Source organism: Amblyomma maculatum, chromosome 5 (assembly GCF_055883805.1).
Source record: "Amblyomma maculatum isolate TAMU_Amacu chromosome 5, ASM5588380v1, whole genome shotgun sequence".
NCBI lineage: Eukaryota > Metazoa > Arthropoda > Arachnida > Ixodida > Ixodidae > Amblyomma > Amblyomma maculatum.
Window position 1 is genome coordinate 108,229,326 of NC_139348.1, and position 17,323 is coordinate 108,246,648.

Consider the following 17,323-nt stretch of genomic DNA (forward strand, 5'->3'; position numbering starts at 1 on the left):
CTACCTTCCCCGGGGACCCTCAGCTCAAGCGGGAAAACCACTGCGTACGGTCGGGACGTGGCCGACTTTGTCGACAAGCTAAATGATTTCTCCATTGACGGTAGCCAAGTCATGGTATTGTTCGATGTAAGTCGATGTTCACATCAGTGCCTGGGAATTTTGCGGTCGAGTGTTTCCAGGAAAGCCCTGAACGACGACACGACCTTGCCTGAGGGAACCTCGATTGAAGCTGACAATCGACCAATGCCGACGATTGAAATTTTGCCTCTAACATGCATATCACCTTAGATAGATATTTTACAAAAAAGCTTTGGGAACAGCTATGACTGCCTCTGTTTTTTGTTCCATATGCCAAATTTCCTTAGAATGCATAGAATCCGCAGCTTGTCAGTACCACAGTAAGGTACACAAACCACAGTTTGTGTACCTTATGTCGATGACTGCATCCGCATCATCAACCGGTGAGAAGTGCAAAGATTTCTTGTGCACCTCAACACGTTCCAGCAAAGCGTCCAGTTCACCTTAGAAGACGAACTGCACGACCGCACTGTTTTCGATACGTTCTCGTGGAATGCACCGCACATCCTACGCAGACCACAGTTGACCGCAAGCCCACTCACAACTTTCAGTCATCCTATCCAAATTCCGCTTATTTGCTGCTGTGTAGCTAGACTGGTTCGCTTAATGTCTATATTCGCTTCAATGGTTATATGGCATTCTGAATATGAACTGTGCCTTTAATTTATTACTTTTATTCTCACTATCAAAACATCGAAAAACAGCGTGAATTCTAAGCGGGAACTATTTCTGATTACCTATCCGCGAAGGTTAGATGTGACATAGGGTAGTCTTTAGACATTTTTTAAGATCTTCCTGAGTGTCGCCATACGGCTTACTAGGCGGTTTCTTGCACCTCACAATAACCAGAACCGACAGCAGTAGTTTGCAGCAGTCCGGAGAGGATATTGTTTGGCAAGTCTCTCGCCCGTTGGAAATACCTCTATGAAGACAATCAGAAAGCAGACCGTGCCATGTTTTCACACACAAACCAAGAGGTGGGCGGAACCGTTCTGATAAGATAGCCACTTGACCACCCGCACTTCCTCCATGCTCGAGCGCAGAAGGCAGTCTTGACAACATGCGGGAGATAACGTAGCTGCTTCATTTATTGCCTGGTGTGAACTTCGCGTGTGCATCCAAAGAACCAACACTATAATACTATTACAGTTCGATGAGGAAGGCTCAGCGGAATACCGACTAGGAGTAGAGCATGAATAGAGCGGTGCGCATTACTGCTTACAGCTGCATGTGTCCTTGGTAGCCGCCAACGTGATATAAAATATAAGTGGAACAGCGCATAAAGCAATGTTCGAATCCCTGTTGCGTAATCTACCGCTCCTCTGCTAACGTATCCCCATACTTTTTTTTTATTTTTGTTTTTCTGCCCCGTAATTGTAGTCGAACGAAGCCGATCCAAGATGAATGCTCACTTAATGCTACAGCCTTTTGGGTGCACTTCCAGAAAGCTGTCAGCAGCTATTTGTTATTTTTTTACGAATGCCTCCTAAGCGCTGCGTGATACACATTACGCACTGTAATAGAAGGTACCATAATGGCAAATGGTAACACTGCACAACGGCAAGAACGAAAGAGGTTGGCGTTATGCAATGGGGAGCGCTGGGTGGGTGTTGAGAAATTTTTGCTGCTTGACTCACAGACAGCTTCAACTAAAAATTTTAAGTGACGGAAGGATGTAATTGATGCATCAGTAATGGACGTGGGTTAGGTGATTGAGTTTCATAAAAATTGTTAACATAGCTTCCGCGACAGTTTGGTGACAGGAAACTCGAGGACACACAAAAGGAAAAGGCAGGGAAGTTTTCTTAGCGTACTGAACTCAGGGACTAGACCGTTTAAAGTTCTTCTATTCCTTTTGTAAAAAATACCTATTTGAACTCGGCACATGCTGTATATATAACGCTGTCAATTAACAGTACCTGGAGTGATTGGTCTTCATGCTCTATTTAAACTGGCACAAGGTGTATATATAGCGCATCAATGAACAGTGCCAGGACTGATTAGTCTCCATGCTTAATTTTGGTTACAAGTATTGACTGTCTTCTTTTCCTTGGTGGGTCTTAGGAACGCCGATACTATTGCCGGTAAATGTCTTTGTGTCGCTGAAGCTTTCGGGTTGATTTTAGGTTGGTGAAGGAAAAAAAAAGCAAAGCACATTCGACAACAAACGACACGCATGCACTGAAATTTGTTATATTTTACTTTGAATATTTTCAGGATTTGAAGTTTTGACCCACATTGAACGCCTTGCATCGAAGGATTCTGGCATTCACGTCATTTGAATATGTATGATGTTTTAAGAAAGGTCCCGTAAAAAGTTGAAATCTCAATATAGATGCTTTATCTATATCATAATCCAAATAGTAATATTTCAACTTTTTATTCATAAATCAAGAAAACCCGAAATAATGAGAGCGGCTGAACCAAGAAAGAAAATTCGAGACTTGAAAAAAAAAACAGTGATCACCTGTACCGCTGTTATTGGAATTACTATCAGCGGATTCGCAGTTTGCATTTGGCTTTTAAGAATATCCGAACTGCGCATCATACCTAATACCGATAACTATGCCAGCCACTCCTATGTGACTAATATGCGAAAGAAATGGTTTTATTCTCAGCTAGCGGTGGCGTAGCGGTAGAACATCCGCCTCGCATGCAAGAGGACCGGGGTTCAAATCCCGGTGCCGCGCAATTATCCAGCGGATTAAAAAAAAAATCCGCGTGTCGATGGAATTGCATACACAGGTTTGGGGTGCGACCTGATGCCGGTGAACACCTCTGGCAACGCACTCCCTCACCAGAACAGGAGTTGGCCACCCTGGTGCAGTAATTGGCCACAACCTCCTATAATAAGCTCCATAAAACCCCGGCCCTCAGTCACCAGCGGCTGCGGAACAACTGACCACGGCGGCGGTCAGACCTGTGACGCAGCAGGGGGTGCTAAGAAAGCCTGGCTCCGCTGGACAGGCCGCCATTGGAAACTGACCCTGTCAACGTTTAATGCTAGAACCCTAGCTAGTGAAGCTAGCTTAGCAGTGCTGTTAGAGAAACTAGAGGGCATGAAATAGGATGTCATAGGGCTTAGTGAGGTTAGGAGGTCGAATGAGGCATATACAGTACTGAAGGATGGACATGTATTGTGTTATCGAGGATTACCAGAGAGGCGACAACTAGGAGTAGGTTTCCTTGTCAATAAGCATATAGCGGGTAATATAGATGAATTCTATAGTATTAATGAGAGGGTTGCAGGCATCGTAATTAGGCCTAATAAACGATATAAACTGAAGGTTGTACATGCCTATGCACCTAACATGTAGTTATGATGACCAGGCAGTTGAAAGCTTCTATGAAGATGTAGAATCGGCAATGCGAAAAGTAAAGACGCAGAATACTGTACTAATGGGCGACTTCAATGCCAAGGTAGGCAAAAACAGGCAGGAGACAAGGCAGTAGGTGACTATGGCATTGGTTCTAGGAATAGCAAGGGGGAGTTACTAGTTGAGTTTGCAGAGCGCAATAACTTACGAATCATGAATACCTTCTTCAGCAAACGAAAGAACGGGAAATTGACATGGAAAAGTCCTAACGGAGAGACTAAAAATGAAATCGACTTCATAATGTGTTCAACTCCCGCCATTGTGCAGGATGTAGAGGTAATCGGGAAAGTGCGATGCAGTGACCACAGGATGGTGAGGTCCCGAATTAGCCTAAATCTGAAGAAGGAACGCAACAGATTAGTAAGAAAGAAACCCATCAACGAATTAGCGGTGAGGGGGAGGGCAGAAGAGTTCAGGATCTCGCTACAGAATAGGTATTCAGCTCTAACTGAGGATGGCGACATTACCCTAGAGGCAAGAAACAATAATTTCAGAGATATCATTACTGAGTGCGCGGTAGAAGTAGGCGGTAGGATAGTTAGAGAGGACACCGGGAAGCTGTCTAAGGAGACGAAAGATTTGATTAAGAAACGCCAGAGTATGAAAGCTTCCAATCCAACAGACCAGATCGAATTGGCCGAGATATCAAAGCTAATCAATAAACGCAAGGTGGCCGATATAAGCAAGTATAACATGGAGAAAATTGAGCATGCTGTAAAGAACGGGGGAAGCCTTAAAGCGGTAAAGAAGAAATTGGGCATAGGCAAAAACCAGATGTATGCGATAAGGGACAAGGCGGGCAACGTCATCACTAATATGGACAAGATAGTCAAAGTAGCCGAGGAGTTCTATACAGATCTCTACAGTAGTCAAAATAGTCAGGACCGTAATGAGATTGGCGGTAGGGAAAAACAGTCAGACGTTCCACCAGTGACGAAGGACGAGGTCAAGAAAGCAGTAGAAACTATGAAAGGGGGAAAATCAGCTGGAGAGGATCAGATAACTACAGATTTTCTGAAGGACAGGGGGGATATCGTGCTAGGAAAACTGGCCACCCTGTATACGAAGTGCCTGGTGTCATCGACGGTACCGGAGCTATGGAAGAATGCAAACATTATTCTCATTCACAAGAAAGGGGACTATAAGAACCTTAAAAATTACAGACCAATCAGCTTACTGTCTGTTACGTATAAGGTATTTACTAAGGTAATCGCTAATAGAATCAGGACAACCTTAGACAGCAATCAAGCAAAGGATCAAGCAGGGTTTCGGAAACGGCACTCTACAGCGATCATATCCATACCATCAATCAGGTGATAGAAAAATGCTCGGAATATAACCAGCCCTTATACATAGCATTCATTGATTACGAAAAAGCATTTGACTCAGTTGAAACCTCGGCGGTGATGCAGGCATTTCGAAATCAAGGGGTAGACGAGCCGTACGTGAAAGTGCTGGAAGATATATATAGTGGCAGCACAGCAACCATAGTTCTGCATAAAGAAAGTAACAAAATTCCCATAAAGAAAGGTGTTAGGCAAGGAGACACAATATCCCCAGTACTATTCACAGCTTGTCTAGAGGAAGTATTTAGAGATTTGGAATAGGAGCAGTTAGGGATAAGGGTAGATGGAGAATACCTCAGTAATCTGCGATTTGCTGATGACATTGCCTTGCTAAGCAACTCGGGGGATGAACTGCCAATAATGATTGATGACCTAGACAGAAAAAGTAGAAAGGTAGGCTTGAAAATCAATATGCAGAAGACTAAGGTAATGTTCAACAGGCTCGGGAAGGAACAGCAGTTTACATTAGGTAGCGAAATACTGGAAGTAGTAGGCGAATATGTCTACTTAGGACAGGTAGTAACCGCAGATCCGGACCATGAAAAGGAAATAACAAGAAGAATAAGATTGGGATGGAGCGCATTTGGCAAGCACTCGCAGATTATGACTAGCAGCTTGCCGGTATCGCTCAAGAGGAAAGTATACAACAGTTGCATCTTGCCTGTACTCACCTATGGGGCTGAAACGTGGAGGCTAACCAAGAGAGTTCTACTTAAGTTGAGGACAACCCAGCGGGCTATGGAACGAAAAATTGTAGGGGTAACAATAAGAGATAGAAAGCGTGCAGAGTGGGTCAGAGAAATAACTCAAGTTTCCGACATTCTAGTGGAAATTAAGAAGAAGAAATGGACATGGGCAGGACATGCAGTGCGAAGAGAGGATAACCGATGGTCGCTGAGGGTAACAAACTGGATTCCAAGGGAAGGAAAGCGTAGCAGGGGGCGGCAGAAAGTTAGGTGGGCGGATGAGATTAAGAAGTTCGCAGGGGTCAAGTGGATGCAGCTCGCACAGAACCGGGTTAAGTGGAGAAATATGGGAGAGGCCTTCGCCCTGCAGTGGGTATAATCAGGTTGATGATGATGATGATGAAGCAATTGGCGTAGCGGGGGAATATCTGCATGTCGTCTACAACTGGTACAGTCCTCAGAATAATCCTCAGAATAATGAATATTAGGACTATTAAGTGTATTTGTTATTAAGAAGGCTTCCAATATAAAAATAATTCTTATACTATTTCGTTTAGGTAATACATTATATATGTGTTACTATATAGGTTCTTCAACCATACTGCAATAAACACACAACAGAAGAAGACAACAACCTGCTGGCGTCAGAAATGGGTTTCTACGAATTTATCTGAGAAAGCTTCAGCGCGCAGCTCTTATCTGATAGTCATTCGTAGTAATAATCGACAAAACGATGGATACGCAAGCTTGATTTATTGGACACCGAGAACTTGTGTTTTCCTTCTCCTTTAGGGTAGGCCAGCAAATGCCGGAGAAGGCTCGCTTTAATATTTATGGTGGTCTTGAAATAGGGCATAATATTTATGGAAGACAAAAATCACAACCTGTACGTCCTGTCTTAACGATAGAAAATGAGCTGACAAGGCTCAGTGTATCGGGCGGGTTTAGCATGCAGTTAATAAAATATTGATTTAATGAATATCCAGATCGAGGGAGATGAAGAATGCAATGCCTTTTATACTTGTCCCTCATTACGCTGTTTGTGAGGATAGTACATATATATACGCTTGAAAAAGCACGTAAACACCCACCCTCATAACCATTATTGAATGCCTTGTATAGTAGAGTGAGTGCAGACTGCGTCCATGGCATCAGTGATATCCTTAAAGGGGTAACCTGAGGAGCATGCGTTGACCAAGACACGCAGGTGCTGGAGTGCGTAGGGGTTTTCAGAAAGGCTGAAACACTTTACGTCGAAGTAGCTCACAGCGTCTTCGTAGCAGTCCGCATTTTCAGAACTTCCCTCGGACGTCAGGAGTGAATTGATAATCTCTTTTTTCTCTCTAGCAATAAACGCTGCGATCTCGGCAACTTTACTTTCGAGGAAAGCCCTGTTGTTGAGCATTTGCCGAAGCTTTTGCTGGAACGTCTTCTTAGTGATTGGATCTTTGGTCTTGTTAACCTTGTTCGACAGAATGTTGACCGTCACATCAGGATTGGATGGGGAATCGCATGGCAGTTTTCGCCGCCTGACTGGTTTCGGCTGCTTTAAGCCAAGAAAATAGCTGGCTTTAGTATTTCTTATGTTAAGATCACCATACTCCATGACGTAACTCTCTTTTGTTTCTCTCTGGACTTGAGCGAAATGGATACCCAGACTCATGGCATTTAAATGATAGTCTTCCGCAAACTCCATCCACCTGACGCTGTACTCGTCGCCCAGGGGCACATTCCTGTAGCTGTCCCAGTAACAGGAGTAGGAACTCTGGTAAGGCTTGGCTGACGTTGTAGCATACACGTTGAGACCGGTAGGAAGACGATGATCGAAGAGGGAACCAGAGAGACAAGCGTCGACGTAGATGACCATCTTGTTATACCTTTGCGCTCTGTGCATGCTGATGATTGTACGAATGAGTTGGTTTGCTTTCAGGGCGCCGCCGTTTGGAAAATCGAGGAGGCCGGGCCCTCCATGGCCGGAGAAGAAAATAAAGATGTTGTCGAAGCGGTTGCTGGCGATTACCTTGCCGCTGCCACCATCCACGGGTACACCTTGAAGTAGTTGAAGAAAGTTGTCCGGGGTGACCAGGTCTCCCGTGTAGTCCTTTGGAACGCCCTCGTAGACATTCGGTCCATCAGGGTGGTTGAGTATTACACCGGGCGTAGGATTCTCGGTGTTGTTAGCGATGTTGTCGTACATCATGACAACAATGCGTTCCTCCCGTATGCCACGGGCACGCAGCAGCTGGTAAGCATGACAGATGTCCGCTTGGTGCCGGTAGTCCGAGTACGTTTTGGATCCGGCCACAAGAATTGCCCACTGTTTTGGTGGAGTTGCTGGACGGTCTGGTTTGGTATTAAAGATATTCTTGTCCGAAAGACGGGCATACGCGGCCTCGACGCCTAGTAACATCGCGAACAACCACAGCATTGTATTTACTTCTTCCTTGTGATGGCCTGCGCACATAGACTAGACTGCCTTCTCATGGAGCTGCCGAACAATATCGGCGTTACACACAGGCCACTACGTGCGTGATAATAGGCGTGACTGGATAGAGCTAGAGATAAGGGTTACATTTTGTGACTCTGCCAAATCAACGCCACGCAGCGAGAACAATGTTCTCGATGTCCGTGCCAGCGTCGTGAGTGGTGTTAATTGTTGCGGAAACTGCGTAATCAACTTTAATATATGCAGCAGTCCTGAGATGCAGAAAATTACAAACATTCCTCTCGGGCAATGACTGTAGCAGTTATACACCGTTCGTTTTCACCATATATCTTAGAATTGTGATGGTGGCCCTGCTATAGACAAGCGTCGGCCCGTTACGTCAATAGAGATGCGGTCGCGCTGGCGACAGTTGTGGTTTTCAGGGTGTTGGGAAAAGCTCGAGCCATCCGCATTAGATTTACAGCGCTTGCTGGGATTTCTAGCGTTATTATATATATTTCAGCAAACTGTAATGCGGGTTGTTGTGCCACCAGACACAGGACAGAAAACGACAGCTGCCTAAATAAGTTACTCGTGTTGGATAGCCATGACAGCGAAGGGCAGCGGCGTGGATCGTGGCAAGTACACCCTTCGGAGACGGATCGTTTTCGTGGCTGGCCTGCATTGCCCTTTGTCATTGGAACTTTGTCAGTGTGTCCGTGGCTCTGAATCCTCGTGGTTGCTTTTGGGTCGCGCGACGAATAGCGGAAAAAGAAATGCCTTCAGCTTGTGCACGTTTTCCTGTACTCTCAGAACATTAAAAATTCGGACGTGATATTCCGGGTGCGTGCTATTTTGAATCGAACGCAGAAAAACCAGGCTTCACATTCACTATAGCCTGTACATCTTTTCGTAGAGAAAATGATATGAAAGCTGCTGCCAGTTACTTTGAGAGGTCACACCGAGTCGCTAGGCGCTAAGGTGTCAAAGCAGCCCTAAGCTCCTACCACGCTTTTTCTGGTTTCAACTTCGCGAGTTTTACATTAGACACCTCAGGCCTATAGAAATCTCACGTTTGTTTTTGTTTTGTTTTCGAATTGTCCACATTTGTTCTCCTTCATTCACCCATGTCTTCGGTTCAAGATGACAATTATAATTATAGACTTCCCCATTTCTTCTAGCGGTGCAACAGAGGAGTAATACGAGAGGCGGCTATTGTTTTGCGCTGCTAGTTCCACTCGTGAGTGGTGATAACATGGCACCTGTAGGCACGGGATTCGCTGATATGGCGAAGAGGAACTACGGCGCACTGCTTCCAGACTATGGCTTGAATGGGAGCAATGCTGCCCTCAGGGTTTGTTCCGCCTCTTATGCGGCTTGTTACGATAACAGTTAGGCACTGAAGGCAACGAAGTCTCTCTGCAAATAAGCAAGTGGCACCTTATTAGGAGATGAGTGAAGTTGCAAGATAAAAAATGAGTGGAAAAACATTCAGCATGCACTCGATAACTGTGATTAAATTAATTATATTATAATTATAATTAATTAATTATAATTAATTACTGCGTAAAAACAATCTCAGCGTATTCTGTTCGTGTTCATTCGGCAGCAGACGATTGCAATCGGAGCAGAGAGTTTTGCAAGGAAATTATTGAAGCACCTACGAGGTTTATAAAGTCCCCATGAAAGGACCCACGTGGCACGTTACTTGTACAAGCAAAATGCAGAAGGTAGGAGCTCCAGGTTTCAGGTTTTTCAGGTTTTGTTTTTTATTTTCAGAAATGTATTACACAAATTAGTATGATTTATTTGGTACAAAAGGAGGTCCCAAAGCGAAGCTGTCAGTGGGACCTCCTATAACAAAGGGCTTAAAACAAATTCACAAATATGGCAGAAATTGAACATTAAAATATGTTAAAATTCATGAACAACAAGAACAAGAATACATAAAAAGAGAAAAACGCAACTGTGTGGTTATAATTACTTCGTTAATAAAAATGTTTTGATGCTATTAGTGAAGAGCCTACACGACCGAACCGTTTCAACATATGAGGGTAGTGAATTCCATAGAGTCATAGCTGAAAACAAAAGGGTTTGTTAGCCATAATTAGTGTTAACTCTGGGAAGTAGTAGCCTCGGCGTTGTGAGCGAACAACCACTAGCATAGCGCTGGCAGGCGGTATATCAGGCAGCTGATATGGCCGAACACTGACTGGACGCAGGGTTGCCTGATGTTACGTAAGGCTGGAACTGCCAACTCAATCCCAAGCAGCATAATTCATCGGCCCAATATTGGTCATCTGCTGGCAATGTGCGGCCCTGCTGAAGACCAATACATTGCCAACATACTTCAATATTGGGCTGATGGTTTGTGCTGCTTGCACATGGGAGGGTGTTATCAGAATCAGCTTGCCAGGATTACATTCACGTCTGCCTTGGGCCACGCAGACACGTTGGTTAGAGCGGGGCTTTATACACCTTTTAAGGCGGTGCTTAAGTGTCCCCACAATTTTCCCGCGCCACCATGAGGTGTACAATTAGGAAATAAAAACAAATTTCCAGAAGGTAAAAGTGGTTTTACGAAGCGGACTGTATTCACTTTTTAAAATTTACCGAGATTTAAATTGCTGCAGGCATAAAAAACCTTAAATACGGATTGTGGCATTTATATTGGAAAACGGTTCCCTACGACATGAAACATCACATATAAACAGTACTAGAAACATCCTGCCCTCCAAGGCGTTTTTGATCACTTAAAAAATGACACATATTTGACCTTTCCAATGCTTTCGTCTAAACAATCAACGGAAGAGGAAGGACATTCTGTACGAGGACCTAACCGGCGAACTATAACACGCGTATGGTTTTAGCAATGGTATAATGTGCCGCCGTGTGAGGGCCAAATATTTCCATGTATTCTTTGACATATTTAAGAACTCTTTTCTCAGCAACTGCCACAAAACTCATCGGAATTAGTCTTATTTTTCTTTTATTGTTTTAGTGGAACAATATTTCTATGTGTGCATAAAATTAAATGTTTTTTGATCCCCTTATTGAATATAGAAGAACATTCTTGTGAACTGGCTGATTCATGTTGAAAAAGAAAACGAAAGAAACTTTTCTTCTCCTTTCTCATCTTTTAGAGCAGCTTTTAATTTTCCTGATAGAAAAAAAGAATTTTTTCCTCGTTACACAAAATAAACCTGTCCTAGAAAACGAGTACTGTGTATATTAAGTACATTACATTTTGACAGATTTCAAAATTTGCTTTTATTGCACGAAAACGAAAAAGGTAAACCTTCTATGTTTTATAGTGTTTTCAGGCACAAACACTCTTCGATCTCATCGAATTCAGATATGTGGCGCAAATAAACACAAACACAGGAGAAGGTACACAGCACACGCGCACACTACCAACTGTAAGAAGAACCGGAAAACACTTCCTCTTCTACACTCAGACACGTCTCAACTTCCTCTTCTTCTCATTTTCCTCTTCTTTGCCCAGGGGGGAAAATGGCACTCACTTCCTCGCAGACCTTAACCTTGTCCAAACATGGCGGTGACCAATCTCTTCTTCCTCTTCTTCTATTCTTCCTCTTCTTTCCCAAGGGAATATTGACACTTTCTTCCTCTCAGCCCGAAAACATCAACCAATCATGACAGTCACAAAATCTATACCGTCTTGTAAATCCACACCTCTACTTTGCCCAGCAGCTCCTACCACGCTGGACAGGCAAATATCACCACAAAGTCACAAGTCATTCACTAAAAACACCACCACACATATACAGTAGGATATGTCCATCTACACCCCATAAACTTAAGTAGTCCCTATATAATGAGCAACTTTATCTTGCCAACATCTAAGAAGCCACGAGGCCCATGTACTTGAGGGGAAAAATTCAGTAAACTCCCATGGCCCCAAAACGTAAGATGAGTCCAAGAATACCAACTTTAGGCCAAGATTAACAGCTAGAGGCCTGATAATAATCTCATTCTTTGCATAACTCAGGAGGATTGCTCAATAAAATTAAATTCTTTTCTACGTAAACTCAACGAAGCTTCACTAATGCATCTCTCATCTTTCTTCTGTACCCAATACGCCTCTAAAATTTCGCGTGCCATCTTATCCCGACTCTTGCCTAATATGTTTAGCCTGCTGAACAACGGCTCACACTTGCACTTTTGGCAGTGCAAGGCTAAATTTGACCCTTTGCCATTTTCTATGGACTTCTCATGTTCCCTCATTCTATCATTAATGCATCTTCCTGTTTGCCCAATATATAGATTACCGCACGTCAGAGGAACCTCATAAATCACCCCCACCCGACATCCAATAAAACTCTTAACATGCTTCTTATCGCATTGCCCTTTGTTAGTGCGCGCGTGTGCTGTGTACCTTCTCCTGTGTTTGTGTTTATTTGCGCCACATATCTGAAATCGATGATGCACCAACTTGCCCCTTAAGCCGTTATTTTGAGACACTCTTCGATGTTTACCATGTTAAAAACAAAACGCAGCGTAACGTGTTTATTAAAAGAAAGAACATGAAATGAAACATCGTTTTAGTAGCTAGGATCGATGTACTCTCGAGTCCGTTCTTTTATCACTCATGCGCAAAGATTCTGCTCCTACTTTAGTGAGAATAAGCCAGGTATATAGGTTTCTCAAGCTGATTCCTATCTTTCTTCATTCTAGTTCTTAAAGTCTAAGTATTCTTAGAATGAATGAATCTGGGACTAAATATTCGGGAACCTAATCCCACCGGTACCACACTGCAATCTCAACGCTAGCTATTTCGTTCCATCTCCATCATTCCTTCTTCCTGTACGTCTCTTCCACCCATCACGCTGGGAACAGGCACCTACCTACCTTATACTTGGGAACTATGAGAGGCATTTTCACGCTCAGTAGACATGCGAAAGACACAGAGCACAGGTTGAAACCCCAGGCCGCGCTCCCAGTATGGCTTTCGGCCATGCAGACATTGATGCCAGGACAATAAGATAGTATTTTCGCGAATGCGTTGGCAGTATTACTGATGGCTTCAAGTCACAAAACGCAGAGCCTCCGAGAATGTAAACACCGGTACACTTGCGCAAATTTTAATGAATAACGCTTACTACTAGCCTACGACAGGCTCGCCAGAAAGAGCTTAAATGTAGTTGTCTAGCGTGAGGATGGCATTAGCGATGGAAATGACGATGCAGATAGTGGTAATGATGCTGCATTTAGTGATAAGGTTAATGATCGTAGTAGCGGTGACAATGACGCTGCATATAGTTGATACATGATAATAGCGCTATTGATGCTGATGATGAATATAGTATGACTGAAAATGACGAAGCTGTTAGCGAAAATAATTCTAAAAAGTACTTTTCTCAATTTACGCTTTTAAATAGACTTAAGCTATGTTTTTTTTTAACGTTATGAGAGCCTATTAACATCGCATTGCTTACAGCCGCCTCTTTCTGCAACAACATTTTGGTTTTCAATGCCGGAACTGTCAAGGAACAGTGAAAAAAAGAAAACTGAAGCTGAAACACACTCGGTGGGCAGAGACGGTATTTCGTGTGACGCAGTGGGCTGCCACACGCATGGCTAGAAAAGCCCTCGTCAACGGTTGGAGTAGCTCAGCGACTGAAGGCGCATAGTACTTTGAAAAAAGAAAAGGTAACTGAAGGCAGAAACTTTTGTCACTGAGCATAGAGTGGATATTAGCGTGAGCGGAAGGTTTGTGGCACCAGTAGTACTTGCGAGTGGGCTAGGTGGCTAGAAGACTCCGAAGACCTCAGGCGCTGCAAGTTATACACAAACACAACATACACACCAGAGATTAAAGCAAGACATTCACACAGATGATGTGCTCACTACCAACTGGCTGTTATTTGTGATACGAAGAAGAAGAATTCATTACAAAAAAACGTAGTGTTACAATAAGAAGAAGAAAATAAAAAAATAGTAAAAATGCGAAGAAATTCAGAAGGAAAAATAAAACGAAAATAATGACAAATTGCGTCTATCTTCTTGTCATTTGTCCGAACGAGACAGTATCACCTCCTTCCTGTTGAGCGCCACCGACGGAACACTCATGCATTCCCCTTCTTCCCCCGAAATCATCTTGAATGCTTCGATAATCTGTCTTTTAAAACTGTTTTTTGCGCCAGCCAGCACCTTGGTTTCGATGAACCTTGGTACACAATGGGTACCCCTCGAGTCCTGTTGATCGTCTTCCGTTTTACAACGAGTGCAATGGGTCGCCAGGTTTCCTGCAGCCGACAATGCAACACACGAATTTCTATGTTCTCTTAGCCTTTCATTGAGGCATCGGCCTGTCTGCCTCCAATGGGCTCTACTTGGAAGCAGAAAGTCGTGAAATCAAAATGCATCGGTATGAAAACTCTAATGGCTACTAAACTTGATGGCAGCATTGATGAACGATACGAAAGCTTGTACCTTGAGTTAATCAGAGTATGGTAAACTCGTAACATTGCCTGAGTTGCCTGAACGAGCAATTTATGATACAAGCTATCCATTGTCTTCACGCTCTTTATGCCCCTATCCAGTTGGTAAAGCATCGACTGCCAGAATACGCAAAAGGTCTCTTTGTGGTTAGAGACGATGTGACAAACTTCATCAATGACTTCAGTTGCCGGCAGCAATTGTTTAACAATGCTACTAAAGTTCTGTCATGCAAAAAAAGGTAATGACTTTGAAAAAGATAATCTGCGGAAATAGGTGCTCACTTGAGAAGCTTTCATGCCGCCAAGTACGAATCCAAGCTTTATTTTTCTTCAGCATTTAATTATGAGTCATAAAGAGGAGCCGATCTTTACTCACACATTATAAAAATAAAAGTGTCTGAAAGGAAAATTAGAGAAACCATAGTCGAGCATCGTCTGTGACCTTAGAAGACGTTGAACACTCCGACGCAGGTAACAACGAAGCTAGCGTGTCGGTACAACTTATTTCTTCGTCGTCTTTCCCTCCTCAATCAGAAACATAATGTAAAGAGATATTGTAAATGCGCTTTCTATAAACTATCCCTTCTACGGTCTCGTGAGTGCAGGCAGTGTTCATTGCGGAAGGGATATCTCCGAGCATGTAACCGTACTTGGAAGCGTTGTCCAGGACTCGGAGGCTGTACGCACAGCGCGTAGAAATTGGCGTAAAGGCTGAAGCACTTAGGGTTGAAGTGTTGCGAAGTTTCGTAGATGCCTTTCGGCTGTCAGCAGCGATGTGACGACGCCTTTTTTCGCTCGAGCGATGAACGCGGCGATCTCGGCGACTTTTGTCTCTAGGAATGCACTGTTACACAATGTTCTCTCCAGCTCCTTCTCGAGATATTTCTTTTCTGCCGGGATCTGCGCCGTCTGCATTCTCCACTTCACTAAAGTGATTGCCATATCCATGTTCGGTTTATATATATATATATATATACAGGCTCGCATTGCACGTCAGGACTTTTCTTACCGCCCACAAGAACACTTGTACATGCTGGTGTCACCATACTACAAGACGTCTCTGAGCCTTGATTTGCGCCGCGGCATTTCTCTGTGCCTTGTTTTCTTTGTACAGAGGTGCAGCTACAATCGCCAGCGCCACCACAGAAAAAAGGAAGGGCAATGACAGTGCCAAGATTGCCTGCCTTTGTTATTGTGGATGCACAGGTGGAACCCTTTTAAGGCATCTAAATTGCTTGGTAACTGAGAGCATTAGCAGCCCAGTCAGCGAGGTTGTGCTCTTGAGATTGTGCACCTGATGCAATATATTGCCCAAATCTTCGAAATTCGATGCCCTTATCTCTGTAATGCAAATGTAGAGTCCAATACTAAGAAAGACCAACAGTCACGATATTCTGATCACATTTTTGATTTTCGAGAGCAGAACCACTTTATGCCCCTCAATAAAAATAATGGTTATTGTGCGTACTGTGGTTACGCCTACTAATTTTTTATTCATTGTTACATCGCAAATATTCAATGCTTCTGTATTTACCGCTACGAACTCTATTTTCACCAAAAAAAAAAAAAAGACGGCCTACATAAGCTCCTCCTTTATGGCTATGGCGCGTTGGCATTAATGGCTTGCGTCTTTGACTCCCTTTGTGAATCCACGTTCATGTAAATCTCGCCAGCTGAGTCATCGATGTTTTATTTTGTGCATTTAATATTTCTCGCATCGTAAATAGCACATAATGCAACAAACTTATGCGGACATTGGAAAGGTTGATGGCGTGAGTGGCACTCCTGAAAAAGGAACTAGCCTGCGATCTAGGTTTGCCTTATCGGGCGAGAAATAAAAGGTTTTATCGCAAGCTTGAACACGTGGACCGAGGAAAGCTATGTTAGCGGTGTTGGCGCAAGATGCGGGCAATCTCTTTTGCACTAGTTCCTTGTACCAAAATATAATATCGCGATAGCACCTTGTGGTACGACACCGCTATCAGCTATTTGTCTAATGCTAGGAGTAGCCCGAATAAAGTGCGCTCTGTTACTGTACCTTTGTGACGGATTTGGTGGGAAGCAGATAATGCGGCGTCGTTTCATCACGATTTCAAATTTGAGAGATAAATGGAGTGAAATGTTTTTCGTCATTTACCTTGGAAACATTGCAAAATGTATCGATCTGGTCTCTGCAGGTGGATTTTACACGTCGCGCCTGGGGGATATTGTGAAACAAAAATTTGCCAGCGTTTAAAAATACCCCGGTAAGTAAATCATCAAAACGCGGGAAGGATAAGCAAGAGAAATTAGAGGACTGCGCTTAAGTCTGCTTAAGAACGGAAATAGCTAAAGCCATTTTACAGGAATGTTTTTCCTGACTGCATCATCATTATTATTTCCACTGTCATCATTACTATCTCTACTATCATCATTATCATTGGTCTCGCTAGTACCATCATTGCGACTAAAGGCATTGTCATCGCTACAATCATCCTTACGCTAGACAAGCAGAATTACAATAGGCTTCTCACGAGCCAGGCGTGGAGTCACTTATAAATATTCTCCATGCTAGGCTCTTAAGAAACACATCGTTATTCTCCTTGTCGATAGCGTGAGAATGATTAATGATTTCGTGATGTGTCCGACCCATTGCACAACAACTGCCGAGTTAGGCCGCGGCGCCATTTATCGGAGTTTATTGTCTTCTCCTAAGACTAGCCTGTCGAATTTTTACTTATTACAAGCCTTAGATTCCTTACAGCGCGTTTCTGTGAGATAGGTGGTCGTTGTAAAGCCGATAGAGCTGTACCATAATCTGTCTCATATCATTTTGATTTGCAGCAGTGACAGCGGTGCAGGCAGAGGTTATTTTTAACGTCTATTCATTGCATGTTAGTACACAGATTTGTTTTTTTTTTTCTATCACCCGCTTACAACCTACCGCTGTCACTGTTGCCCTGAACTC

General features: G+C 43.5%; 1 pseudogene; it reads right to left on the bottom strand.

Annotated features, from left to right (window-relative positions):
- Positions 1-6,223: 6,223 nt before the first annotated feature.
- Positions 6,224-7,962, bottom strand: LOC146189185 (legumain pseudogene; annotated as a pseudogene).
- Between the last annotated feature and the right edge of the window lie 9,361 nt (positions 7,963-17,323).